The sequence below is a fragment of the Amblyomma mixtum genome, chromosome 2, assembly GCF_055824585.1.
Source record: "Amblyomma mixtum isolate Tamu chromosome 2, ASM5582458v1, whole genome shotgun sequence".
NCBI classification, from domain to species: Eukaryota; Metazoa; Arthropoda; class Arachnida; order Ixodida; family Ixodidae; genus Amblyomma; species Amblyomma mixtum.
In genome coordinates, this window is record NC_143013.1 from 242,556,959 (window position 1) to 242,584,402 (window position 27,444).

Genomic DNA, 27,444 nt, shown 5'->3' on the forward strand with positions numbered 1-27,444 from the left:
ACGTTACATCGCTATCCACGGGGTCCTTCTCCGGCGTTGCCGTCAAGGGTTTGAATATAGCTGCGGAAAATTTTCAAACACAATTTCCTCAGCAATATATATGCCTCTTGCTATAGGACAGACGTCAGCACTGCCAGAGCGAGTCACGGAATCAATTTTCACTCAAAACAAAAGCTGGCCCGAGTCACCACAGGGGAACACTGAGGCCAATTAACGCTGTGGCATTCTGGCTAATGAAAAATCAGATGAAGCGGCCCGTACGGTCCATCAACATCGGAGATACATTCGAAGCTTTTTCACGAAATCTGATGCGTCCCAAATGGCTAAAAGTTTTGCTTCCGAAGAAACGTATCGGCTTTGGAGTTTGCCGACACATCAGTACCAATTTCTTCACTCAGTCGACCCACATCTTAGATCAAGACTCTCACCCAGAATTCCTCGACATCTGGAAACACTTTATCATCGACTTCGTCTGAATGCTGCATATACAAACGGCTTACGATACCGTTTTGGACAAATGAACAGTCCGCATTGTGACAACTGTGCCTCGATAGAAACTGTGGAACATATCCTGCTTGAGTGTCCTGCGTATGCTAACGAGCGTGCGTACTATGAACATTGCATGCAGAAGCTCTGCACAGTGCCGCTAACAATGGACAAAGTTTTAGGTCCCTTAGCCTGCCTTAGGCAACAGAGACTTGCAATGAACTTTCTGTTTACATATTTAAAAGACATTGGACATCTCGATAAGCTCTAAATTCACTTGCACGTTACCTTCATGCATTCTTCATGCAGTGAACTTCGTCAGCCCATTTGTCGGACTATGCACTCCATCATTTCATAGGTTACATCAATACTCGCCATTGCATCCTTAATAGCCATTTCATGGCCGCATTTTATTTTTGTTTTTTTTTACCTCTTCCACGCTCCTATCCTTTCTGTCTTCACCTCCAAAATTACCCTCCCTACGCAGAGTAGCATGTCAGCGTAATTTAAACGCCGGCTAAATTCTCTGTATTTCATTAAAGAGTCTCTCTCTCTCTCTCTCTCTCTCTCTCTCCCTCCACTTTTCATTTTTAGTAAAAATTGACCCTCTGCGGCTGTTCCTCGGTGTGCATGAGAAGACGCGTTTATTTCTGAGAACACTGCATGTAAAATATTCCTCGCCACTTACGCCAAACACGTGGCGTCTACATCGAAAAGGACTCCGGTTCGATGACCGCTTCCAAGCGAATGGCGGTTTAGCCTATAGCGTCCATCTGTGCAAAAAAAAAAAGCTGTATTAACACACCGCAGTTGAGAAATCGGCCGGTGGTGGTGACACCCGCATTTCTTTTTCTTTCTTTTCTAGCTTATAAAAGCTCATTTCTCAGTGAAAGTAGCGTACTCGATTTTAGAACGTGATAATCTACCGATACAGGCCACCTCTATTTGTCGTCAATGTCGCCTTCATATTTTGGAGGCACTTTGCACGTCCGTACCCTCAACGATGTCGTTAATTCATAAACGGCAGTAATTCATCAAACAACGAAGCAACAACAGCGCGAACGCGTCATAATGGAGGCACAGTGGGACTTTGTTCATGGGCCCCATGAGTGATACACTTCATTGTCGTTTATTAACTATCAGCATCAGGGGCAATAATATTTTCTACAAACAGCATGGTGCGTTTATTTTTGTCCTGCTAAGAGGAATGAATCAAGTGAAAGAAAATCGCTAATTTAGATTTTGTGAATTCCTCAGTGCACTATTGATTTTTAGTTTTTTTTATTGCATGAGAAATGATATTTCCCCACCTTCATTATTACAGAATTAGCGTCATATAGTTACCTCATCACCGACAACGAAAATGTGATGTCGTTCATCCAAGTTAAAGATGCTGCTGGAAAGCCCTACGGAGGCAAAAATTAACAGCTCATGTCAAATCTGGCCAAAATCTTTTAAGCCCAGTTTTAACCCAGTAATGTTAAGGGATTGAAAATGTCGCAGAAAGTTATCAACGTCCAGTATTTATTCTCTAATGGTCCGTTCAGAGCAGAAATATTAAAAACTTACGAAGTATATCAGAACACCGTAACATAATAAACAATAGCTAATTTTCGTGATTTTTTTTCTTCAAGGTCGACAAAACTGGGCATAAATACGCAGACCCATGAAGTAAATCAAGACCGCATTTCGAAACCGTTCCATATTTTGCTAATGCAGCGTTACTATCAGCAGCATCTCTGAGAGCTAGAGCTTAGGTCTTGTTTTTATAAATATGTGGAAAAGACTGCGTCTTCTAGTATTTCAGCAATACTGGACGTCATGTGAGCAGAAATTCAAATTATTTACATTTTTTACGATCTGTATTAAAAGTGATGCGCCGGGCATCACAGGGTTAAACCAAGTACAGTAATATTCGAAAATTCAGAAAAAAAATAGCGCCCAACGTGGGGCTCGAACCCACGACCCTGAGATTAAGAGTCTCATGCTCTACCGACTGAGCTAGCCGGGCTTTTTTTTTTCTTTATTGCCTGAATTGTTCATCCAAACAAGATCACAGAAAGGAAGGACAAGCTTTCATATCACAATCATAATATTCTTCAGCCGTCCTTCGGCTGAATTTATGCGATTAAAAGTATCTGAGATTTATCAGCACTTCCACGCGTTCCAGCCATTCAGGCACGCATTTCTGCACTTTTTGCTCATTTACATAGCTTCTAATACTTTCCCTAAAGAACTGTCGTGCTGAACGTGCATCAATGTCACCATTCTCAACAGACATTCTGCTTTTCCATATGCTATGCAAGGCAAATAACATGATAAGATCGAAAGGTGTGCCATCATCACTCTCTACTGGGAGGAACCTGATGCCATGTGGGTTCAGGGGGAGTTCTTTTTTGAGTGTCCGCTGGAGAACATCCCAAAGAAAAATGGCGTCCCAGCACTCCAGAAACACATGCTCGATGGTTTCGTCCTTTCGGCATATGATGCAGTGCACCCCCCAAGGCACAAAAAGTCCTTTCTGGTCCATCCACTTTTTGACCGTTAGCGTACTGGTGTGGAGCTTAAAAAAGAACGTCTTAGCCCCAGCCGGCACCGGCATCCTCTTCACTCTTTTCAAAACATTTTTCCCTTTTTGGAAAGAAAACATCGTCCCATACAATGGCTCAGGAAGCACAACATCACACAAATCTTTGTACAGCTTTTTCCGACTGACACCACACAAATATTCTAACGAAAAACGGACAGTCAAAAATCTGCAAGCCAAAACAACTTCCTTTAGGAAGCCATAAATGCCTCCTGGTATGTAGTCAGTCGAGACAACGAGATTCGGTAGAGCTCGTCCCATGCGCAACTGACAGACGGCACGGAGAAACGGGTCCTTTGTTTCTCTGAGAAACATAAAACGATGGACGATTTGGCGCAGAAAAATGTGAGCAAGCCCAAGGCCTCCTGAACTGACTCGCCGAAAAAGGTTTGTCCTACTTGTCCTCTCCCAAGAGGACCCCCACACATAAACAGCGAACACACGGTGCAACTTCTGAGCATTGACTCTCGAGCAGTGTAGTACTTGTAGTACTTGCAGTACGTACCAAATTTTGCTGATTAAAAATAAGTTGCAAGTAGTTGCTCTAGAAAATATTGACCAGTTCCACCCTTTCCATTTCCCCACTTTCTCCTGAAGTTCAGTCGATTGACTTCTCCAGTATGGGTCACTGTCTCGGTAGAATCCAAGTGGAGCTCCGAGGTAACTGACGGGGGTCGTCACAAAGCTAATACTGGCGAAAGTACCGGGGGTCACAGACCAGTCGCCATGCCAGAAACCCAAGCACTTTGCCCAGTTAACTGAGCTCCCGCTTGCAGCACAAAAATCTCTTGCAGTTTTTACAACTTGTGTGATGCTGTTGTAATCAGTACAAAAAACCGCGACATCACCTGCATAAGCAAGCACTTTCACTACTGCTTCCTGTAGTTTGAAACCTCGTATCTGCTCGTGATTTATGATGCTCAGACAAAAGGATTCTAAAAACAAACAAAATAGGAGGGGAGAGAGGGGGCAGCCCTGGCGTACTGAGCGCTGTACTTCAATTCTCTCCCCCACGGACTTGTTTACTATTAGCCTGGTTGTGCAGGCCTCGTAAGCCATGGCCACTCCCTCTTTAATAACGTTCCCGACATTAGCATGGTCCAGTATACAGAGAAGAACATCATGGGGCACTTTATCGAATGCCTTCTCAAAATCAATCTGGAGCATTGCTACTCCATCTCCTGCAGCATCGCAACATTCTAGAATACTACGGGCGACGTGAATGTTGGTGAAAATAGATCTGCTTTTAATTCCACATGTTTGGTGGTCTCCCACAATATCTTTTATCACGGTTTGTAGTCTTTTAGCTAGTACTTTCATCAAAATCTTATAATCAACATTGGTGAGACTTATTGGTCGGTACGATTTGACACTACGTAACTTATTTATGTCATCTGTCTTTGGAATTAAAACTGTGTGGGATGAAGCAAAGGATGGAGGCAGCGTTTTCAGATCATACGCTTCGTTAAAGACCGCTTGGAGAACTGGTGACAGCAGTCCTTTACACACTTTGTAAAAGGCTGCGCTAATCCCGTCTGGCCCCGGCGACTTCCCGGGGTTTAGGTTTTCGATTGCACTATTCACTTCTTGCAGCGTAATAGGCTGTTCCAACAATTCTTTGGTCGTCTCATCCAGGCGCGGCAGTAAGGGCATATACTCTGCTTTGAAGCGCTCAACGTCAACTGTACTTCGAGAGAACAGCTCTGCATAATATTCAAAAAAAGCCCGTTCTATTTCCTTCGAGTCGCTCGTGACACGCCCTTTCCATTCCACTTCTGCAATGTGATTTCTACGAGCGTGCCACTTTTCTGTGCTTAACTCTCTTTTTGTGGGCGCTTCTCCCCTTATCAGGTGTTCAGATCTCGCTCTGACAAGTGCACCACGATATCGCTCCGCATCTAACATCTCAAGATTGTGTTTGAGCGCTCGAAACCCGGTCTCTTGCACTCTTCTTGCATTAGGCGTTGCAGGTTTGCGCGCAATGCATTTTCTTCAGCTCGTTTTTCTCTTGCCACTGCGCTTCCTCGCCATTAGTTTAAATTCTTGTTTAAAACCCTCCCACTTCGCTGCAAGTTTTGTTACCCTCTCCTGATTCATATTCGCAACAAGTCTTTCTACATCATTCATGAAGCCGTCATCCTCCAATAATTTCGAGTTTAGTTTCCACATTTGCCAGTTGAATTTCTTTCCATTGTTTTCCTTATTACCGATCGTGAACGTGACCAGACAGTGGTCACTAAATGACACTGGGCGTACCTGATACTCCAGACACAAAGGTACAAGGTCAAGGGATACATATGCCCTATCTAAGCGAGCATGACTAGATGCCTGGAAATGTGTGAACTGAACAGTGCGTCCAGCCCCCAAGCATTCGGCCACGTCTTCCAGACCACACTCATTTATCAGATCAGCAAGAACAGTTGTGCTAGCATCACTGAACGATCGGCTACTTGTTTTGTCATCCGCTGAAAGCACACAGTCGAAATCTCCAATCATAACAACAAGCCTCTGGCAGTTGCAACATTGGCGAAGGCTTTCAAAAAACTCGCGTCTATCATTCATGTTATTTGGCGCGTACACACAGATTACACGCCATTCACAAGATCCCAACGATACATCGCAAACCACAAGACGACCCGACGACCCACATGTCATGACGGACTGAATCACGGCATCAAGACACTGGCGCACAAAGAGAACACATCCTGCCGACGCTCCGACAGCGTGGCTAACAACAGCATTGTACCTCGCTGTAAACTAACTAACCATTCTCCCGGCTCCTCACCATCAACTTTTGTTTCCTGTACAGCGACTATGTCTAACTCCTGCTCGCTAAACAAACGAAACAACTGATTTTGCTTCCTTTTCGCAGCCAGCCCTCGAACATTAATAGTCGCGAATCGAACTGCTCCTTCGAGCCGTATCATCGCTTAGGGGAGAAAACCCGGGAGCATGGTCATACCTTTAGCCGAGGCAGTGGCTTGGCACCACGCCGTCACAGCCGCCTCAGGACTGAAAAGGGGGTGGCGCCCCCGCCACCCGGTTCTCTGAGAGCACGTTCGGCCGAGGACGAAAGGGCGACCGCCGCGTCGGAAAAGCCGCTTTTGTGGGTGGTTCCTCGTCGGCCACTGTCTCGGGAGCCTCAGTTCCGTCCGCACTGTCCTCATGAGCACGCTTTGATGCAGCACCGCTGCTCGCTGCCTCGACGTCCTCCATGGCTGCTACCTCAGAGGCTGCCAACGTGTTGAGGGTGTCACCTGCGCCTGCAGCTGCGTCGCTGATTCTGGGCCCGCTTGACGTAGCCACACAAGCCACAGGAACTTGTGGCTCCTTGCCAATTTCTCCGGTGGCTTTAGTCTCAGATGAAGGGGTCAGAGGCGTAAGGAACCTTTTACTGCAGCCTTGTCGCTTTTCTGGCCAGCTGCTTCTTCGGCATCCGCCTCATCCATGAGGAGCTCCGAAATGTCACTCGTCGCAGGCCCGGTTACATTCGCGTACGTCTTGACGCACTGCGTCTCGTCGTAACCGTACCTGCGGCAAAGAGCGCAACGCGGAACCTGGCAATCCTTACGGATGTGCCCAGTGGTCTTGCAGCGGAGGCAGAGCGGCGCCCTGCCAGGCACGACGAGAAGAGCAAGCTCACCTGCTACCTTTATAAGTTGATGAGGGATATCGTCAAGCTTTACACCGGCCTTAAGATTCAGGGACACGGTGCGTGTGGTCGAGCCCTTTTCACTTACGCCCGGTGCACGCCACCTTTCTCTGGTGATCTTCGTCACTTTCCCGAACGGCAACAGCGCTGCACGTATATCTTCATCTTCCACGCCATAAAGCAACAAGTGCATCTTCAAACGGACAACCTGGTTATTCGGGTCGACGATTAGGCACCGGCGATCCTTTACCTTCGCCTCGTTGAAGGCCAATAGCTTCCGTGTCGTCTCCGTGTCCTTCAACGTCACCGCCCAAACGTGATTCATTTGGTACGCCCCCAGCGCAACCACATCTTGGAGCACACCAAGCAGCACCAAAGCGTCCCTGAAATCTTCGACTCGGTACGGCCGAGCCCTCACATCACCATGCATGAAAACAGTATTCAGCGCGATACGCCCGGTTGGCAAACTTGGTAGAATAACCTGATACTCGTCGGCCGAGGCATCAAAAAACCTGTTCCCGCGGCCCGGCTGGGCCGACTGAGCTAGCCGGGCGATGGGTAGTGCCAGAGAGTAGGACGTACTAGTGCCCATTTCCCTCGACTATCAGGTGGTGCTTGTTATGGCCTTCTATTCGCGGTAGAGCAAAGTACTCTCGATCATTTACCTGCACGCGCGTTCAGCACTTGGAGCCCTGCCAACTGCTACGGGAAGCGGAGATACTGATCAGCAGAGAAGAAAGCAAAAACAAGACTACTAGAAAGCCCAGTGAAGCGGCTGACTGTATACTATCGCGTGCAGCCTCGTCGACGTTGCACTGACTGGTCGCTCAGCTTTCGCTCGACGCAGAGAGCAGCGTAGCCGCGTCCAAGTAAGCTCCACGGACGGTGCATGATATCAGCCGAACTGCATCCTTAAGCCTGCGTGCATTTTACCGATTCATTAGCAGTCTATTTTGCACGGGTCAAGAAACAGATAACCACAGCGAATTCCGCAGTTTCCTAGCATATGACAGGGTTGGGCAACTGCTGCGACAGACACTTTGACAGCGGTGAGCTTCGGTTGAGCAAACTGTTCATCCCGACTCCCTGTCTTCCGCCCCTGGTTTTAACGATGCCCGCATTGCCCCGAAAGTCATGCAGAAAGTCGCTCGACAGAAACGCAACGACATATGCGTTGATACAAGGTAAGCAGCACAGCCGCAGCAGTACGTCACTTGAATACGCTCATGGCAAACGCCCGTGTTCAATAACGGCCAGCGTTTCGATGGAGGCTAAACGCACAAAGCACCGCTATATGCTGTGCGATATCAGCGCACGTTAAAGAACACCATGATCCAAAGCCCTCCATTACGGCATTTCTCACAGCCCATGTGTCACTCCGGGAAGTTAAAGCCCACAATTTAAGATTTTTAGAAGCTATTTTCTATAATTTTAGTTAGCTGGTAACAACGCACTACTGTGTTAACGGCAACGTTTGCGAGTGCGGAAGCCTGTGTTTTATATAAGTTCTTCGTGCCTTCTACATTAATAAAAACTTTGGTGAAGCCGCCTGTAATTATTTCGCAACGATAGGTTGCGCATGAACGCCTCGAAAATTGAAATAAAAAAGGAGACGTAGCTTTTCGTGGGTTCCATAATAATACCAACGTTTGTGGGACGATAAGAATTAGTAAATATCTAGCAGCTCTGCTACACTGAGCGTGCATGTATCTAAAAAAAGAACACTCCGTCGAGCCGGATTCGAACCAGCGACCTATGGATGTCCGCAATGAGACCTCTACAGTCCACCGCTGTACCAACTGAGCTATCGACGGGGACAGAGGTGCAGGCAACTTCTTTTCCTCAAGTGCGCCGTGTCCAGCCCTTGATTAAGAAGGCGGCGTGCCTGACTGTTTACCCTAGAAGGGGCAATGGCCCCAGGTGGCCTGAGCCGCAATTTATGTCTCCCCGTGTTCTGCACAACTTTCTTTCGTCGTTCAGCTTTCTCTTAATTGTTAGTTTCTCTAGCCACTTTAGTTGGTCCTGCTTTGATATTTTATTCTCTTTGAATCCATCGAACTTATTCATTTAAAGATGCCTTTTACACGACCGCAAGAGATACAAACTGATATATTTAGCTGACTGTTAGTAACAACCGTTTCAGTGTCAGCGGTACACATCCCTCCATGACGCACATAACACGGGGTCTTGTCTGTCCCGCCCATTGGCGTATCCATCCTACCCGCGCTGTGGTGCAAGCCGCTGCTCGATAATCGACGGTAGACGGGGGAGAGAGCAGGTCACAGGACACGTGTGGTATGGAGTGACGTGCACTGCTGGGCGGTGCAATGAGGGCGCAAAAGAAGAAGGGCGCGCGAGATGACCAGAATTTTTTTAGCTATAGCCACAGCGCCGGAGCTATGACGGGTTCGTAATTCTAAAAACTGATCAGGCTATCACTAATGGCCAGCCACGAATCTCCATTTGCATTTCCCATGCGGTCATGAAAAACGAATAATTGAAGGGATAGTGACGATCGCGGCAATGCAAGAAAATAAATGGACAAAAAAGAAGCGCCCAAAGTGCCTTTAGAACCGGACGACAAAATGAAAAAACGACCAAAAAAAATCTCCCAGCGCAGAAAGTAAGGGGAGCAAATTTCAACGCAAGCCACCAGAGGCCATTGCTTTGCCTACGGATACCCTTCCGAGCTGACTCCTGAATTAATGACTGCCTACGGCTCACTTGCAGAAAAGAATCCGACTCCTGTTTCGTCCCCGTCGATAGCTCAGTTGGTAGAGCGGTGGACTGTAGAGGTCTCGTGCTACGGACATCCATAGGTCGCTGGTTCGAATTCGGCTCGACGGAGTCTTTTTTATTTACTTTTCAGTAAGTGCCGACTCGCACGGTGTAGTATAATTCCTGTATTATTACCGCCAGCAACCTGTCGCTAAGTCCCTCCGCGTGCTTCGCTAAGTCACTCCGCGTGCTTGGCTTTGTCGCACTGAAACTTGAAAGTCACGCATTCAGCTACTGCTCGTACAAAAGCGTAATTTGCTGGGTTCATAGTGCGCATAGATGGAATCAGCTAAGACGGACGCAGGAAAATAAATAGAAGACAGACGCACACGGCACCGCTGGGCTTACAACGGATTTATTGCAATGAAGAAAACAACATTATGCTTTTCCTGCGATTGTGCACACTCCAAACAAGGTGATGGAAATTTATGTAAGATAATAAAAACTGAAAGAGCACTCATGGATGACTTCTTATTCTTTCTGTTTAAAGCCAAAGTCTCAAGAAGAAGAGCCTCGCAGCCTAATGTGTAAAAGCGATGGTAAACATAAACTACGATTAGTTGACGACTACAGACCTATCACGCTTTCTAAAGTAGGTCATAAGATTTTCGCAAAAGTCGGCAACGTGTACTTTGATTTGAAATTACAAGACATGTGGCTTGAAGGGCCCATCAATATGGTCTAACTTTATGTTGCGCGTATAGTTTTTCATTGCTGCTGCGACCTTGCAAAGGCGTTTTATCGAGTGTGCTACTGATTTCTTTGCTCTCTTTTAGAGCAGGTCAATCTGAGTTCAGTTCTTTCCCAGGGAGTACGTCTCTGTTATAGTAGTAGTAGTAGTAAAAGACTTTTATTCGACCAAAATTTATAGGCCGAGCATTTCGACCGCCTGGGCGACCAGAAGCCGCTGTTCTTCTTCCCCTTCAGCGCCAAGCCAGTCGAGCCAGGTGGTGATGGATAGAGAGGGTGGGGGGAAGGAACCCGACTGCTGAGCAGCCGGGCAATAGAAGAGGCAATGGGCCAGGTCCGCATAGATACAGGGGCAGTTGGGACAGGAAGGGTCCGATCGATAGCGATAGAGGAAGAGGCGGGACGGGGTGATAACTGCATTCATCTGAATGTGCCGAAGAAGGCGAGACTCCGGCACCGTGAGTGATGGATGAGGGGGAGGGTAAAGGCGTTTGTCGAGGCGGAGCTCAAGGTAGACCTCTTTTATGGTGCGGCGAAGGGTGAGTCTCCCACCGTCCTCCGAGGGCTTGGGCCAGGGGATCAACGGTGCCCGGAAAAGTGTGTCGCGGGCGAGCTGATGGGCCAGCTCATTGCCGTCAATCCCTGAATGCCCAGGGACCCAGCGGAGGAAAACGATGGAAGGCTGCAGTGCGGAGACCGCTCGTTCGACCTCCTGTTGGAGAGAAGGGGTCAGGGTGCGTTTCTGTATGTGGTGTATAGCGGCTTGTGAGTCTGAATAGACTGTGTACTCTTGGAGAGAGGGAAGGAGGGCAAATGACTCGAGGGCATGCGCAATGGCGAGAACCTCGAGGGACAATGCGTCTGGAGGGTGTAGATACGGCCCGCTGGTGTGGGTTTCAGGAGCAGGGAGGTGTGGATGGTACAGGGCGTAGCCACAGGAACCTCGAGGAGCCACGAAAGAGGCATCCGTGTAAGCTACACCCTGGGTATCAAAGAGAGGGGAATGGTGCTGCGCGGCCGCATGACGACGTCCGGCGTGCAGGACGGGGGACATGTTGGTCGGGAGGGGAAGGATACGAAGATTGGGGGCGGGGGTGGGAATAGGAGAGGTAAACGGGGAGATTGGAATGGGCGAGATACCCGCTTGAGTCAATAACCACTGACCCTGACGGGTAAGGGAAAGCCGGGCAAGCTGCGAGTCACGATGGAGACTGAGAAGAGAACGAAGAGGATGGAAGAGGCCTGTGGCAAAGAGCTTAGTGGTAGAGGTAGTGATAGGGAGGTTGAGAGCTGCCTTGTAGAGGCCCACAAGGGCAGTCTCGAGAGCGTTAAGTTGAGTCTGAGTGAAGGAAGCGTAGGGTGCAAAGTACAAGACCTTGTTGAGGGCCAGCGCGTGGGCAACTCGGCACGCGTGAGCCTCGTGGAGACCTGAGCGTCGAGTGACCACGCGCCGCAGGAGGTGAGTTACAGAGTGGCAGGTGGTGACAGCGCGGTGAAGGGATTGCACATTCTTAGCCGCATGCAAAGGGAAGCCAAGAACTTTGCACTGTGTGACGACAGGAATGGGAGAGCCAGAAAGGTGGAGAGAGACGAAGTGGTTGTGTGAGCGCTGGTAGGAGGAATGGTTCAGAAGGAGAAGCTCGGATTTCTCAGGAGCAGGAGAGAGGCCAGCGGTGGTGAGAAAGGAGTCGATGAGATCTAGGCCACGTTGCAGGGTGTCCTGTACGTGACCGGGAGAGCCAGATGAACACCAGAGAGTGATGTCATCGGCGTAAAATATATGATGCAGGTCGGGAATTTCAGCTAGCTGGGAGGCGAGAGGGGCCATAGCGAGATTGAAAAGGGTAGGAGAGAGAACAGCACCTTGAGGAGTGCCACGGGTGAGGTGGTGTGGGTTAGACAAGTGGGTATCTACTCGAAAGCGAGCCACACGTTTAGAGAGGAATGAGCGGATATAGGAGTACATGCGGGAGCCACAATCCAAAGAGGCGAGCTGAGAAAGGATGTGATCGTGGCAAACACCGTCAAAGGCCTTGCGAACATCGACGGTCACAAGTGCGTAAATTTGAGTGGGTGTAGGGGACAGAAACGTTTGCTGGAGAATCAGAAACATGTCCTGTGCACAGACGCGGCGTCGGAAGCCAATGAGAGAATGGGGGAAGAACTCCCGTTCCTCAAGAAAATCAGAGAGGCGAGTCAGAGCCATTCGCTCAAGGGTCTTACCAACGCACGACGTCAGGGAGATTGGGCGGAGGTTAGAGAGAGAGGGAGGTTTGCCCGGCTTTGGAATCATAGAAATAAGGGAGGATGTCCAGGAGCTCGGCAAGCAGCCGCTCTGCCAGGCCTCATTGTAGGTTTGGAGGAGGAATTCTTTGGCGCAGTCAGGAAGGTTACGAAGTGTGGTGTATGTAATGGCATCCTCACCGGGAGCCGAGCGTGTAGCATTAGCAGCCAGAGCAGATTCGAGCTCCCGGAGAGTGAAGCATTGGTCCAGATCGGGGTTAGATCCACCTGAGTACACCGGGTAGGAGGGTGCCAGAGGGGGCGGGAGGTAGAGAGAGGCGAGTTGATCAAGAACTTCGGAGGGAGTCCCCTGAGTGAGGGCTTTAGCTAGAGTGGGAGCAAGGGCAGGCTTAGTGCCAAGGAGGGATTTAAAGAGAGACCATGCGGATCGCGAGTGCAAAGAAGAATCAAGGCCATCACAAAGAGCACTCCAACGAGAGTGCTCGAGGGAGGCGCAGTGGGCGACGATCTCGGCCCGCAGAGCAGTGATCCGGGAGGAAAGTTGGGCATTGTGTGGTTGGGAGCGAAAGGAGCGTTGAAGACGTTTACGGCGACGCCATAAACGGAGAAGGTGAGGATCTGGGTCTTGGATTGGGTAACGAGAGCGAACGCGACGGCTACTGGACGTGAGCGCTGCAGAGATGCGCGACGTCCAGTCGTCGTAGGATTGAAAGGAGTCGGAGGCGAGATTAGTGCGAAAAGCATGCCAGTCATTGTGAATAACCGGATGACAGCGAGGGATGTGGGAAAGAGAAGCGGTGATATGGATGAGAAAGTGGTCACTTAGAAGAGTTTCGGCTGTCACCTGCCAGTGAAAGGAAAGTGAACCCCGAGAGAAAGTGAGGTCGGGTGTCGTGGGGCGTTGTGAGGCAGTGCCCGCTCGAGTAGGAGAGCCAGGAGTATTAAGAAGGGTGAGGTGGCGTTCCTGGGACAGACAATGGAGGAGGCGGCCGGGTTTGAGGGTTTGTGGGTAGCCCCACAATGTGTGAGGGGCATTAAAGTCACCACCAAAGAGGATATGGGAGGTAGAAGGAAGAGAGTGAAGGAATTTACCCAGAGCAGAGAATAAAGAGGAAGTGACAGGGGGGTTATAAAAAGACAAAAGGACGACTGAGATGCGGGAAGAAGGGTGGTAATAAACCACACCAACTAAATATTTAAGGAGGGTGGAGGGGATGTCAATTTGCTCTACGAGCACGTCACTGCGTACATAAATAGACGCAAGTGGTGTGGCCGTAGTGGCATGGTAGGCGCGGTAGCCTGGGACATTGCGGGCCGTCCGGGTCTCCTGGAGAAGGAGAAAATGAGGCAGAGAGGGGCGGGTGAGTAGATACTGGTGGAGGGGGGTCTTATTGTGGCAAAGATTTCGGCAGTTCCACTGCACAATCTCGAGGTCCTCGCCAAACGCCATTATGATAGTGGAGAGGAACGCGATGGTACGCGTTCCTTCTTTTTGGCCGGTGGCAGTGACTCATGCAGGGATTGGAGCGTAGAAGTGAAGGATTCTAATTGTTTGGATTGTGCTTGGAGGGTGGTAAGGATCTGGAGAACCGAAGTTTCCAGCTGAACCAAGCGAGTGTGATGGGCCTGTGTGGTGGTTTCTACAAGGTCAGCCAAAGGGGCGACCTGGGCGCTGGAGGAAGGAGTGGTGAACGTGGCAAGGTGCTCATTTAGCTTGCTAAGCTGGGAGGTGAGAGTTCTCTTGCATCTCTGTTATACTAACTGCTCAACACGCTTGATCATTAATGGCTGTCTTTCATCAACCGGTGCCCATTCTGCCTTCGGTGAAACAAGGTTGCCCGTTGTCTCCGCTGCTCTGCGCTTTGTACTACTTAGAGCCGCTGTGTATGAGTACTCTGAATTGTGGTGCCGTTCTTAGTTTTTGTATTTAGGGTAATGAGCTCAAAATATTATTACCTCATGCAGATCATCTCGTGTTTTTCTGTGCTGACAAAAAATTAGTCGTTTAACGGAGGAGTTCAGCTGTTTCAGATGCACGGATAAATTGTTCTAAATGCTCCGATGGTTTACACCTGTTGAGTATGCTGGTGTTGCATGTACGCGTAAGCCACCCAAGTACCATGACGTTCGATTAAAATCCTATAACCGGAGTGCGCATTACTGGAAAGAACGCATGCCAACCCTACATCGCTAAGACCAGGTTTCTGTACCTCGTGGTCTCTCGATATCCGGCAGAGCGACGACCTGTAACCTGTTTCTGACCACACTAATATAAAATGTTGCGAAAATTATTCTTTGTGCTAGGAATGATTTCACATAATGCCTGTTTCTTTTCGAAGGATTCCTGTTCTCAATCTTTGAGACATGATATCGTGTTCCTGCCTGTCAGCGCTGGTGCCATTGCTTTAGCCCATCTTTATATGCGACAAATATTGTTTCGCGTTTCATGCTTTTCCGAGACACTTCCCTGCTGAAAAAAGTATGATGCAATAAACTCATACAGATTACCATAGAAATATCATAGACTTATCATAGAAAAGTATCATTCAAATTTCATACATTTGTGTAAAATCATACAGTCATCATAGAAACGTCACAGAATATCATACGAATTGTATGATATATCATACAGATTTTATGATATTCTATGATGAATGACCTATGAGGTTTTTGCATCATAGAACTTTTTTCAGCAGGGTTCCTACACGATAGTTCGTGCGTTCTTGAAAGCTAATTTAAGTACAATTTTGCCTTTCCTTATTGCCTCTTCTAATATTTGTGGTCGTTCGTGTTTATGGGTGTCAATCCATGAGGTCTATTTCGATGTTCGTTTCTTACGGGTTCGTTTTGCTCCTGAGTTCTTGTTTTCAGTACCGCCGAAACGGTTGTACAGGACGCACATCCTCCGTCAAGAGTATACCGCAAAAGCCTGCTGTGTGCCTGATTATGCACCTTCAGCGACCGCAACCTCTACAGAGAGGAATGGCTTCGCGTCCTCAAGCCTTCCAAGATTTCGACGGCTAGATGTGCTAGGGAGCCCCGCTAAACAGCTTAGAAGCAATCCCCTTGGGCTGTATACTTTTGACGGGGACTGTACATAAAATATTACGTAAAAGGCCTTTCTCGCCATCTACAAAGATTTTATTCTATACGCTACCCACACAGACATTGCCTGTTTAAACATAGCAAGAGGACAAGAGCATTCTTGTGTCTTGGGTAAAATGCCGCCTCTGTGACGTTCCAGTACCATAGAGCATTGCTGCATCGATTCTAAACACGCAAAAATGTCTGGGATGTCCTGCAGTGGACATCGAAAAAGCAAATTAATTTCTCTGCTCATGTTGTAGAATGCCTTACTGCATCAGTATTTGTTGATGAACCCCTTGATATGTTCTTTCTTACTGGAGCAGCATTGTGAACCTGTTGCATCATTATCATCCCATTTCTGTCGACCAATAGTACATTTCAGGGAAATATGTGCCCAGACAGACTTCAAACCGAATCGGCACCCTGTCTCCCTCCATTGTGGTGCTTTGCTGCCTCGGGTGGCTTCCCAAGTGTTCACGGTGCAGCTGTTAGTAGTTCGACAGCCTTCTTGCCTGGACGTGTCTTTTTTTTATCCAGATTTAATACTGCTTCCTAAACACTTTGTGAATAGTTCGCGTACATTGAACAACATTTCGCTCTAATAAATGCTACGTTTAAAAAAAAAGTGACGATGGCCGAGTGGTCTAAGACTTCGACGAACGAAGTTGATCTGCTAGCGTCGGCTATTGTCAGAATCCAGCTTCCAGGAATCCAGAATTCCGTAATACAGGAGAATTCCCAGCGGTGGAGTAAATTTTAATTAAGGGAATAATTACGGACTAACAGCCCTGATTAGCTTATCTGATACAACGGCCGCCCCAGAGAGGCAGTGGCACCGGGTTGGACCATCGTATGAGAAGACGCGTTAATTGCTGAGAACACTGCATTTAAAATATTCCTCGCAGCTTACGCCAAACACGTAGCGTCTACATCGAAAAGGACTCCGGTGCGATGACCGCTTCCAAGTGAGTGGCGGTTTAGCCTATAGCGTCCATCAGTGCAAAAAAAAAAAAAAAAAAAGCTGCGCTGACGCACCGCAGTTGAGAAATCGGCCGGTGGTGGCGACACCCGCATTTCTTTTTTTTTCTTTTCTAGCTCATAAAAGCTCATTTTTTCAGTGAAAGTAGCGTACTGGATTTTAGAACGTGATAATCTACCGATACAGGCCACCTCTATTTGTCGTCAATGTCGCCTTCATATTTTGGAGACACTTTGCACGTCCGTACCCTCAACGATGTCGTTAATTCATAAACGACAGCAATTCATCAAACAACGAAGAAACAACAGCGCAAACGCGCCATAATCAAGGTGGAGGCACAGTGGGACTCTGTTCATGGGCCCCATGAGTGATACACTTCATTGTCGTTTATTAATTATCAGCATCACGGGCATTAATATTTTCTAAAAACAGCATGGTGCGTTTATTTTGTCCTGCTAAGAGGAATGAATCAAGTGAAAGAAAGTCGCTAAGTTAGATTTTGTGAAGTCCTCAGTGCACTATTGATTTTTAATTTTTTAATTGCATGAGAAATGATATTTCCCCACGTTCATTATTACAGAATTAGCGGCATATAGTTACCTCGTCACCGACAACGAATGTGTGATGTCGTTCATCCAAGTTAAAGATATGGCTGGAGGGCCCTACGGAGGCAAAAATTAACAGCTCATGTCAAATCTGGCCGAAATCTTTTAAGCCCAGTTTTAGCCCAGTAATGTTAAGGGATTGAAAATGTCGCACAAAAGTTATCAACGTCCAGTATTTATTCTCTAAGGTCCGTTTAGAGCAGAAATATTAAAAACTTACGAACTATATAAGAACACCGCAACATAATTAACAGCTAATTTTCGTGATTTTTTTTCTTCAAGGTCGACAAAACTGGGCATCAATACGCAGACCAATGAAGTAAATCAAGACCGCATTTCGAAAACGTTCCATATTTTGATAATGCAGCGTTACTATCAGCAGCATCTCTGAGAGCTAGAGCTTAGGTCTTGTTTTTATTAATATGTTGGAAAAGACTGCGTCTTCTAGTATTTCAACAATACTTGACGTCATGTGAGCCGAAATTAAAATTATTTACAGTTTTACAATCTGTATTAAAAGTGATGCGCCGGGCATCACAGGGTTAAACCAAGTACAATAATTTTCAAAAATTCAAAAAAAAGCGCCCAACGTGGGGCTCGAACCCACGACCCTGAGATTAAGAGTCTCATGCTCTACCGACTGAGCTAGCCGGGCGATGTGTCAGCAGGGAGTAGGACGCACTAGTGCACATTTCCCTCGACGATCAGGTGGTGATTGTTATGGCCTTCTATTCGCGGTAGAGCAAACGGATCCCGAGCATTTACCTCTCAGGGCACGCACGTTCAGCACTTGGAGCCCTTCCAACTGCTACGGGAAGCGGAGATACTGATCAGCAGAGGAGAAAGCAAGAACAAGACTACTAGAAAGCCCAGTAAAGCGGCTGACTGTATACTATCGCGTGCAGCCTCGTCGACGTTGCACGCTTCGGTAACGTTAAGACATCTGACTGGTCGCTCAGGTTTCGCTCGACACACAGAGCAGCGTAGCCGCGTCCAAGTGAGGGCCACAGACGGAGCATGATGTCAGCCGAACTTCGTCATTAAGCCTGCGTGCATTTTACCGAATCATCAGCACTCTGTTTTGCACGGATTAAGAAACAGATAACCACAGAGAATTCCGCAGCTTCCCGGCATATCACAGGGTTGGGCAACTGCTGCGACAGACACTTTGACAGCAGTGAGCTTCGGTTGAGCAAACTGTTCATCCCAACTCCCTGTCTTCCGCCCCTGCTTTTAAAGGGACACTGAGGAGAGCACTATTAATATTTTTTTTTTGTAGTAAAATCCGATAGTTCGGCATGTCATGGCTTTGTTGCCACTTGGCCGGCAGCGAAAGATGCATTTATTTCTAAGAAATTTGGATTCGAAGTTGAAAAAGTTTTTCCCGCCGCTCTGATTCAAACTTGGGATTCTCCTATGACGACACAGGACTAAGTGGCGTGTTACATGAAGTGCGCATGACGTGCCGCAGACTCCGTGATTTCTAGCGGCCAGTAGTGCGGCCATCTAAAAACGTTGAGTGCGGCCTAGCAGCAGCCGAAAATAAAGCTACCGCCGGCCGCACGTTGAAGGCATCTATCGGCTATTGCGGCCGTCGCTACAGTCGCTTCGATTACGTTTGCACTGGCGTTTTGCCAGCGTTACGATGGATCTCATTCTCGAAGCCGTCAACGAAGTTCTCGCAAATAGACACCTTTAGCATACCGTGTACCTTGTTACCGCTAGCGGAATACCGGGAGCCGCATACCGCTGTGAACATGCAGGCGCTGATTGGTTCCGGCGCTGCAGGAGCGCGCGTAGCTGCCGGGCACGTGGCGCCATCTGGCGACGTCAAGGTCATTTCCGCATGCATTGGCTGTGCCTCAGGGATTTGTGGCTTCTCGGGTCCTAGAGTTCTAGCAACACTGTTTTGTTATATGACGTCATGACGCTTGTACTTGCGAGTTTGGCCTGTGGCAGCGATACCTGTATTCTGGTTCTTGCTCTTTTCTACGTTACAAGAGCTTTGTTGTCAGTATGAGTGGCGTTTTTGTAATCAGGAGCTGGTATTCTGTCGATACAAGCCAACTTCAATTTCTCCTCAGTGTCCCTTTAACGATGCCCGCATTGCCCCGAAAGTCATGCATGCAGAAAGTCGCGCGACGGAAAAGCAACGACATATGCGTTGATACACGGTAAGCAGCACCAAGAGAGCCGCAACAGTACGTGACTTGAATATACGCTCATCGCAAACGCCTGTGTTCAATACCGACCAGCGTTTCCTGGCTAAACGCTCAAAGCACCACTATATGCTGTGCGAGATCAGCGCACGTTAAGAACACCAGGGGGTCTAAGTAATCCAAAGCCCTCCACTACGGCGTTTCTCACAGCCCAGGTATCACTCAGGGAAGTTAAAACCCACAATTTGAGATTTTCAGAAGTTATTTTCCACAATTTTAGTTAGCTGGTAACCACGCACTACAGGGTTAACGGCAACGTTTACGAGTGCGGAAACCTGTGTTTTATATGCAGGGTGTCCCAGCTAACTTGGACCAAGATTTATAAAGAAAACTAAGCGTTCTTCAGAACTGAAATCGCATGGACGTTGTTAGGGCGTATCTAACTTACAGTAGCATTTTTTCGCTCCTCCTATTTGAATAATTAGTCGAGATAAATAAATTAACTTTTTAAATATAGCTTGAAACGATCAGGCACCAATAGCAAAGCTGTGGAGCTCCACAAATATTGTCCAACCCAGGCACCTCATACGAGATAGACTTAGCGTGGCCGTTTTTATTGGGGAAAAACGAAAGCCTGCGGAGTTTGAAACATACCACGTGGCAGCGCGCTCCGCGTCCGAATGCGCCGCGATTAGAGCGCTCTCATCCGTGCTTTGTAAAAAGCATCACTCGCTTCGCGCCTTTCAGGCTGCCCAAGACAGAGCTTCGCGTTGAGCTTGGTTCCAAGATAAGCGCCAGTGGGCACCAGCGGCAGGTGAAAGCGCGGATTCCGTTTTTCATCGTGATTCACACGACGTGATTCACAAGCTTGTTATATGCGGCTTTGCTTGTTGGGATCTTGCTCCCAAATTCGAACTCATGAGATTGTCATCATTCCTCCTCATGCACCCTGCTAACGTGAGAGCGCAATTATCGCCGCAGAAACGGCAGCCGCGCTTTCTTTCAACTGCCGCCCGTGTCCACTGGCGCTTATCTTGCAACCAAACTCAACGCGAAGCTCTGTCTTGGGCAGCCCAAAAGGCGCGAAGCGAGTGATGCTTTTTGCAAAGCACGGATGAGAGCGCTGTAATCGCGGCGAATTCAGGCGCACGGAGCGCGCTGTCACGTGGTATTTTTTAAACTCCGCGGGCTTTCGTATTTCCCGAATAAAAACGGCCACGCTAAGTCTACCTCCTTGGAAGTGCCTGGGTTGGACAATATCTGTGGAGCTCCACAACTTTCCTATTCACGCCTGAACGTTTCAAGCTATATTTAAAAAGTTATTTTATTTATCTCGGCTAATTAATCAAATAGGAGGAGCGAAAAAATGGTACTGTAACTTTAGAAAAACCCTAACAACATCCACGCGATTTCAGTTCTGAACAACGCTAGTTTTTTTATAAACCTTGGTCCAAGTTAGCTGGGACACCCTGTATAAAAATTTTGGTGAAGTCGCCTGTAGTTACTTAGCAATGATAGTTCGCGCAAGAACACCTCAGAAATTGAAAGAAAAAAGAAGATATAGCTTTTCGTGGGTTCCATAACAATACCGGCGTTTGTAGGACGATAATAAGAATTAGTGACAGTAAAAATCTAGCAGCTGTGCTACACTGAGCGTGTATGCATCCAAAAATAGAAGCACTCCGTCGAGCCGGATTCGAACCAACGACCTATGGATGTCCGCAGTAAGAGACCCCTACAGTCCACCGCTCTACCAACTGAGCTATCGACGGGGACGGAGCCGAAACTGGTTTCTTTTCCTCTGAATGCGCCATACACAGTTCCTGGCTCTGCAGTCGCTGTACCATATTATCCGTGTACCTTAGACCACGTGCCCTAGACAGAACAATGGCTACGGGTGGCTTGCGTTGCAATTTACACTTTTTGCGTTCTGCACTAGGAGCTTTTTTTTTGTCATGTTGCTTTGCCTTGTTAGGTTCTTTAGCCACTCTAGTGTGTCTTATTTTCTTATAATATTCTTTAGCTTTCCGCGGTCGTCATCATTCATTCAGGATGCGTTTTTCACGAGCGCACGAGAAATTCAAGAAGAGGTTTGTAACTGGCCGTCAGTTACAGCCGTATCAGTACCAGGGTGTCGAACCGGAACTGAACCCGAACCCGAAACCGGAACCGAACCCGAATTTTTGCCCGGAACCGGAACCGAACCGAACCCATATTTTTTTTGCCATCTTGGAACTGAACCCGAACCGGAACGATTCAAAGGAACCGTTCCGAACCGGTTCAGGACCCGGTTTAGCCCTACTTTTTTTGCATCCCGGCATACGTCTTGTTTTCCGACAAAATGATATGATCTATCGCATAGACTTACCCACCCGTAGCTGTCTGCGCTGGGAAGTGCGAAAATGGTACCCAGTATATGCGACAGCAAACTTACAGGGGGTCTGGTGCGTGGGAAGAAGCCTAATTGACGCTTCTGTAATTTAATCGTCGATTGCGTCACTATTTTAAATGGTAGTGCAAAAAACTTAGTATCCTTTACCTACAGCCTGTATAGATTTGAATCCTTGAGTATCGCGAAATTCTCAAAAGGTGGCGCAGTTGCCCTTTAACTTGCACTGACATCGCGCAGCATACGGTGCCTTTTGCGTTTCGCCTCCATCGAAACGTGGCCGCCGGGGACGAGTTCGAACCAGGGTACATCGAATAAGTAACCGAGCGCCCTAACCACTGAGCAACCGCAGTGGGTAGTGCAACATTTACTTTTGTAGGCGCTCATTGTCTTAGACAGCAAGTTCTAAATGAAACCCCTCACGATGGGTCTGTAGGGCAATAAAGAAAAAAAATGGCTCAATGGCTGTGGAGCTCGGCTGCTGATTCCAAAAACACAAACACTAGCGTGCTTTGTCACGCGTCGAAAATCCCCAGCTGGTCTCCGTTAATCCGGAGCCCTCCACTACACCGTCTGTCATGTAGCCCCAATGTTTACTCGACACGTTAAACCTGAGATATTACTACTAGTATTACCAAAAGAAGGATGTATAAATTGGTGCAGCTTTATTTTTTTAGAATCCGCATATTCTTGTTTGCGCGCGACGGAAATAAGCAACGAAAGGCGGGTTATTGGCAACGGTGGAGATGTACTAAAAAGGAAAAATATTAAATACCGATTACACAAAAGGGCAATGCGGAAATACATGCGCTCGCTGGCATGCGATAGTGATTACGCCCAAAAAGATGCTACTGCGATGCAATGTAACTACGATGAAGTGATTTCGTTATGCCGATTCGCTGAAATTGTTCTGCTTATAAGAAAAAATTTCTGCCAGTCGCCAGCGCGCGGCTCCATCCGCTGTTCTCGCACTGCTCGATCTTGAATTCTTTGTCTGGCGACTTATATCTACTTTTCGCGGTCATATTTCCCGTTCTTAGTGTCTGACGCGACAGGCTTATGATTGTTAGTGTTTTTTTTTTTCTTAGAACGCTTGAGCGATTGACTACGTTGAGCCTTCACAACAATCTGCCTCGGCTATATCGGGTACAGGTGGGTATTGGGGGGTGGTGAGATGGGTGAAAGTTTTTGAAGGTAAATTTTTACCAGTGAATGCCCTGATGTGTCGCCCACCGGGGTGTGCATCAAGGATGGAGGCTGCACGCACGCAGTGCGGTTATTTTTGGGAAAGCAGGCTATACTGCTAACGCAGTAAAAAGAACAACTAAAAGAGCATGCATAGTCTTACCTCTGACTCCGAGTGGGATTCGTACTAATGGCGGCGCAACAGAAAACTCTGTTTACAGATGCTTTAGGCTATTCGGCTATCTTTTAGGCTTCTTTTTATGGTTGTTGCATGGGATATTTGGAAATTCTCTGACCCTCCTGAAGCCTTACTTGACCGCGTCGAATTCAGCGATCTCGTCATAAGGCCTCACGTCACCATAACTCCCTGCGTACGCGCGCACTTGAAAATTCCAGACGGTGCACACGCCATGAAAGGGGAACCAGTCGGAAGGTTGAACTTGCGCAGCATACATGGTCTGTTCTGAAAGTAGTAGGACTCATTTTTTTAAACAAAATTTATTCAAGGGAATAGTACAAACTATTACAATTTTTCAAGGTAGCACCCTTCCGCACCTACACGCTGCTGCCAATGAGTTTTACAGTTTTCGTACGAATCCAGGAACGCCTGGACCGAAATGTTGTTTAGCTCCCTTGTCACGGCCTGTTGAACCACCTCTACCGATCCGTGATGTTCCCCCTTGAGCGTCGATTTTATTCTCGGGAATAGAAAAAAGTCTGGCGGGGCCAAGTCGAGGCTGTAGGGGGGCTGAGGCATCATTGCCGCCTAGTGCTGGGCAAAAAATCGGAGTCCTCATTCACATGAAGATCCTACCGGTTGGCCTTTTCCTCCTCTGACAACACTCCCGGCACCAACTTCGCGCACGCTATCCTCATGGATAAGTTTTCGGTCACGATCTCAAAAACTTGGGTCTGAGGAATGCTCAAGTCATCAGCAGTCAATCTGATGCTCATTCTACGATCACTGTTAAGTAAATGTTTCACTCGCTACACATTTTCGTTGGTCTTGCTGGTCCAAGGGCGTTTGGAGCGGTCGTCTTCCTCCACTCTTTCCTTACCTTCTCGGAACAGCTTGTGCCACTCAAAAAACACCTGACCTACCCATGGAAGCGTCACTGTAGGTCTCCTTAGTCATGTGGTGAGTCTTTTTGCCCGTTTTACGAAGTTTTACTCAAAATTTGATCGCGTATCGCTGATCCAGTAAACGCACGATGATTCTGCTTGACGAAACGTTTTGACAGGGGTTCACTGTACAAGCGACCTCCTCTCTTCAACGGCCAAGAGCCGACTGCCCATTTTCCCCAGCATTCCCAATATCCCCCTTCAACGATCCTGCACGCGCAAACCACCTCTCGTCCGCCGGTTCGCCCAGGAAAAAACCAGTCCTACTACTTTCAGAACAGACCCTGTATTCCTCCTGCGTTAAAGTGCACTGTGTCTGAACAGTGACCTCGTGGAACGCGGCGGTTCTGCGTTCTATGAACACGAAGAGTTCGCACGGAATTCAAGAGTTTTTCATCGGAGACGTAAGTGTTATAATGAAATGTATGATGTCAATGGGTTTTTTAAGAGACTGCTTAAGTATGTTCTAAAAGAATACAACATCATGACAAAAATATCATTTTATTGCTGAAATTGTTTCTCGTTGCTCGCACAGGTTGAAATGCACTGACTACGGCACAAACGCCCCTTTGACGCGAAGGTAGTACGTCCAAACATGTAAGGTCCATGTCTGAAGGGTGAAAAAGGTTTTTGTGGCTGAGTAAAACTAAGTCGAGCCCACTTATAGCAAACCTGACGGTCCCGCAGGTTCCATTCGTTATATCTGATGTTCGTAGCAAGTGGATTCTTCTTACAACAGCCAAAAATACTAAGGCCGCTAAAAGTGGCAATTATTTCTTACCAAGCTGCGTTATGCGTGCCAAAGTGTGCAAAGCAGAGCCTGCCGCGGCTCTTTCCAGGCTATCTAGGGCGGTCATTTAATCCCCGTCGAGACCTTGCTGCCAACTATCAAATTTAGGGACGGGGCATAACTAATCATGGATGAAGTGTGCATGGCAACTGGTGGCAGGTCGGCCACTTAAATGAGATTCCTGGCGGTAGGAAGAGCTCGCACTTGGTGTTCAACGTCTCCGTCAGAGCAGGCGCTTCTGCGATTTTGTGGTCCGCAGGAACGTAGTTACCCGAGGAAACATCCGGTCGGCTATGGATCAACGAAGCGTTGCCAGAAATCTGCAATCATCTGGTCACGCGTGTTTTCGAGCTGCTTCTGTCGTTACTGGGCTGATGCAGCGACGAAGTAGTGCAGCGCTTGTGACGCAGAATGCATCCGTTGCACTGTCAGCTATATGACAATGCCTGCACATTGCAGCGGCGCCAAAGATTGAGACGACTGGGCAAGCTATGCATACCATGTGACTGGGATGGCCAGCAAGGATTTCAAAAATTATCTAATCGCTGTTTTTAGTTGATCCCCGAGATTGGTCAGTAGCTTCGCTTTTGACGACGCCCCTCTCTCACGCGCACCGCACTTCTTCTACTGAGGATGCTTTGCCGAGCCGGCGAACACGTAGGCAATGATCGCCCTCGTTGGCCATCGACGCGGGTTTGCCCAGCGGTTACTTACTATTTCAATAGAAAAATATAGCATATCGTTACCGTGTTTACATTAGCATTTACAGTGTTACCGGACGCCGGACTTTCCGGTTTGCGCTGCGCACAGCAGTGCCGCCTTTTAATTCCATTTCTGGGTTGACATGTTCTTTCCGGGGCGGTGTAATGAAGGTTGAGAGGCGCTATTTCATCTGCGTGCTTAGCGGAAGGACGACCTCTACAACCTCGGGGTAGTTCACCACGCCACCTCGTTCGCTATAACCGAGTGGTGTGGCCAGAATTGTTCGCTGTATCTGCGACGAATTTCCGTTGCCCTTATGCATATTTTCACGGTAGCACCACACCCGCTCGAAATAAGCGAGCGTTCGTTGAATGGTACGGCAAAACAGCGCTGACGGACGGGACGGAAGAAGATGAGACAAACACATGCGCTTCTTCTTCCGTCCCGCCCGTCAGCGCTGTTTTGCCGTACCATTCAACATGAACCAACCAACCCGACTCAGCCCTCTCCTTGAGCGTTCGTTATATCTGTGGCCATTAAAGTGGGCTCCACTGTACATCCGCTGACTTCGCTTTAATACACTAGTATCAAGAAAGTTTAGGTAAGGCTGTAGATGTATGGGTAGAGGAAGTAATGACCGATCGCAACATTTGTCATCTGCCTTGTGGAGAGGACGTACAGGTAAGTAAAAGCCAAGAGTGAGAAAACAGAATGAATCAGCACTCGCGAACATGTCCAGCAAAGACAGGCAAGCACTTACTCACCTAATAAGCATAGCTGCCAGAAAGGGGTTGTTTGTAGCTTTGGAAATAAATTCCTGAAACAAGTTGGTGGACAAATGGTGCACGCCAGATTAACCCCTCTGTATCACTCTATCAAGGGCGCAAAAAATTCTGTGGACGCAAAGGTTGCCTTTGATAGCGCCCCAGGAAGAGTACCAAACATTCTATCACGAACAAATTTCTTACTTTACTATAGTGAGAAGCCACGATTAGCTAAGTTTTTGAAGATACTGAGCTATAGGGGCTCAGGATATATAACGTGAGTCACAAAGGCGATGTCGAATAGGTGATTTAAATAAAATATGCTTGGTAAGTTCTTTATGTTAGGGAGAGCCAGTGCTCCCACGAGGCTCTCGTTGGATGGGGGATGGGCGGTGGAGGGATTCTCGAACATTTTCTTACCATGTAGTAAAGGAGGGGGGACTGACAAGTCGGTTTCGGTGTGACGGAAAAGTATCTGTCTGTATGTATACGTGCCGATACATGACAGTTTCATTTCTCAGTAGTGCGTGGGGACGTAGCGGGCGCGTGAGGCGGCAATTTTGGGGCCCCGTAAGTACACTGCGTACTTACGGGGCCGTAAGTGCACTGCGTACGAGACCTATTAGTCGCGCTACGGGGTCTCCCAAACTGCTCAAACAGGAGGGTCTTGTAGATGCAAAATGTATCGGCTTTTCGTCCTACACCTCATAAGGTAGATTATAGCGTATATACACAGCCGATTTTCATTTATTTCGAGTTCATTTTATTTTGCGGCTCTTACCGTAAATTCGTCTTTTTTCTGCGGACAATAAATAAAATGGGTAAAGTGAGAACATCTCGCATTAAACAATTTTTTCACTCTCAAGTAACGCAGTAAACACGACAAAAGGAAGAAAGGAGATAACACGAGCGCTGAATAACAACTGGTTATTTTATTCTGGAAAAAGTATATAAAGGCGCAGGGCACAGGAAACAACCCCCCCCCCCCAAAAAAAAAAAAAAAAAACAGAACAAAGGTTAAAACTTAAAACCCATACTGCGCATGCACATCACCGTCGAGTCGTGACGTCTTTTTCAACGAAATTCGAAGAGTATCTTCGACAGTAGACGGCACTCCCCTATCTCCTGGACCTCACACAATGCGAAGAAAGCCTGAATCCATAACTACCAAACTGATAGATGGTGTAGTAACACGCTCATCTGCTTCCCCAGTTAGAATGACAAG

The 27,444-nt window shown here is 47.8% G+C and overlaps 5 non-coding genes across 5 annotated transcripts; 1 reads left to right on the forward strand and 4 right to left on the reverse strand.

Annotated features, from left to right (window-relative positions):
• Positions 1-2,424: 2,424 nt before the first annotated feature.
• On the reverse strand, positions 2,425-2,497 carry TRNAK-CUU (transfer RNA lysine (anticodon CUU)). The gene has a single exon. It is a non-coding gene; the product is annotated as a tRNA-Lys (tRNA).
• Positions 2,498-8,450: 5,953 nt separating this feature from the next.
• Positions 8,451-8,539, reverse strand: TRNAY-GUA (transfer RNA tyrosine (anticodon GUA)). The gene is given in 2 exon segments: positions 8,451-8,486; positions 8,503-8,539. It is a non-coding gene; the product is annotated as a tRNA-Tyr (tRNA).
• A 942-nt stretch (positions 8,540-9,481) lies between these two features.
• TRNAY-GUA (transfer RNA tyrosine (anticodon GUA)) lies at positions 9,482-9,572 on the forward strand. Its single transcript is given in 2 exon segments — positions 9,482-9,518; positions 9,537-9,572. It is a non-coding gene; the product is annotated as a tRNA-Tyr (tRNA).
• An 8,118-nt stretch (positions 9,573-17,690) lies between these two features.
• On the reverse strand, positions 17,691-17,763 carry TRNAK-CUU (transfer RNA lysine (anticodon CUU)). Its single transcript has one exon. It is a non-coding gene; the product is annotated as a tRNA-Lys (tRNA).
• Positions 17,764-20,948: 3,185 nt separating this feature from the next.
• On the reverse strand, positions 20,949-21,039 carry TRNAY-GUA (transfer RNA tyrosine (anticodon GUA)). Its single transcript is given in 2 exon segments — positions 20,949-20,984; positions 21,003-21,039. It is a non-coding gene; the product is annotated as a tRNA-Tyr (tRNA).
• Between the last annotated feature and the right edge of the window lie 6,405 nt (positions 21,040-27,444).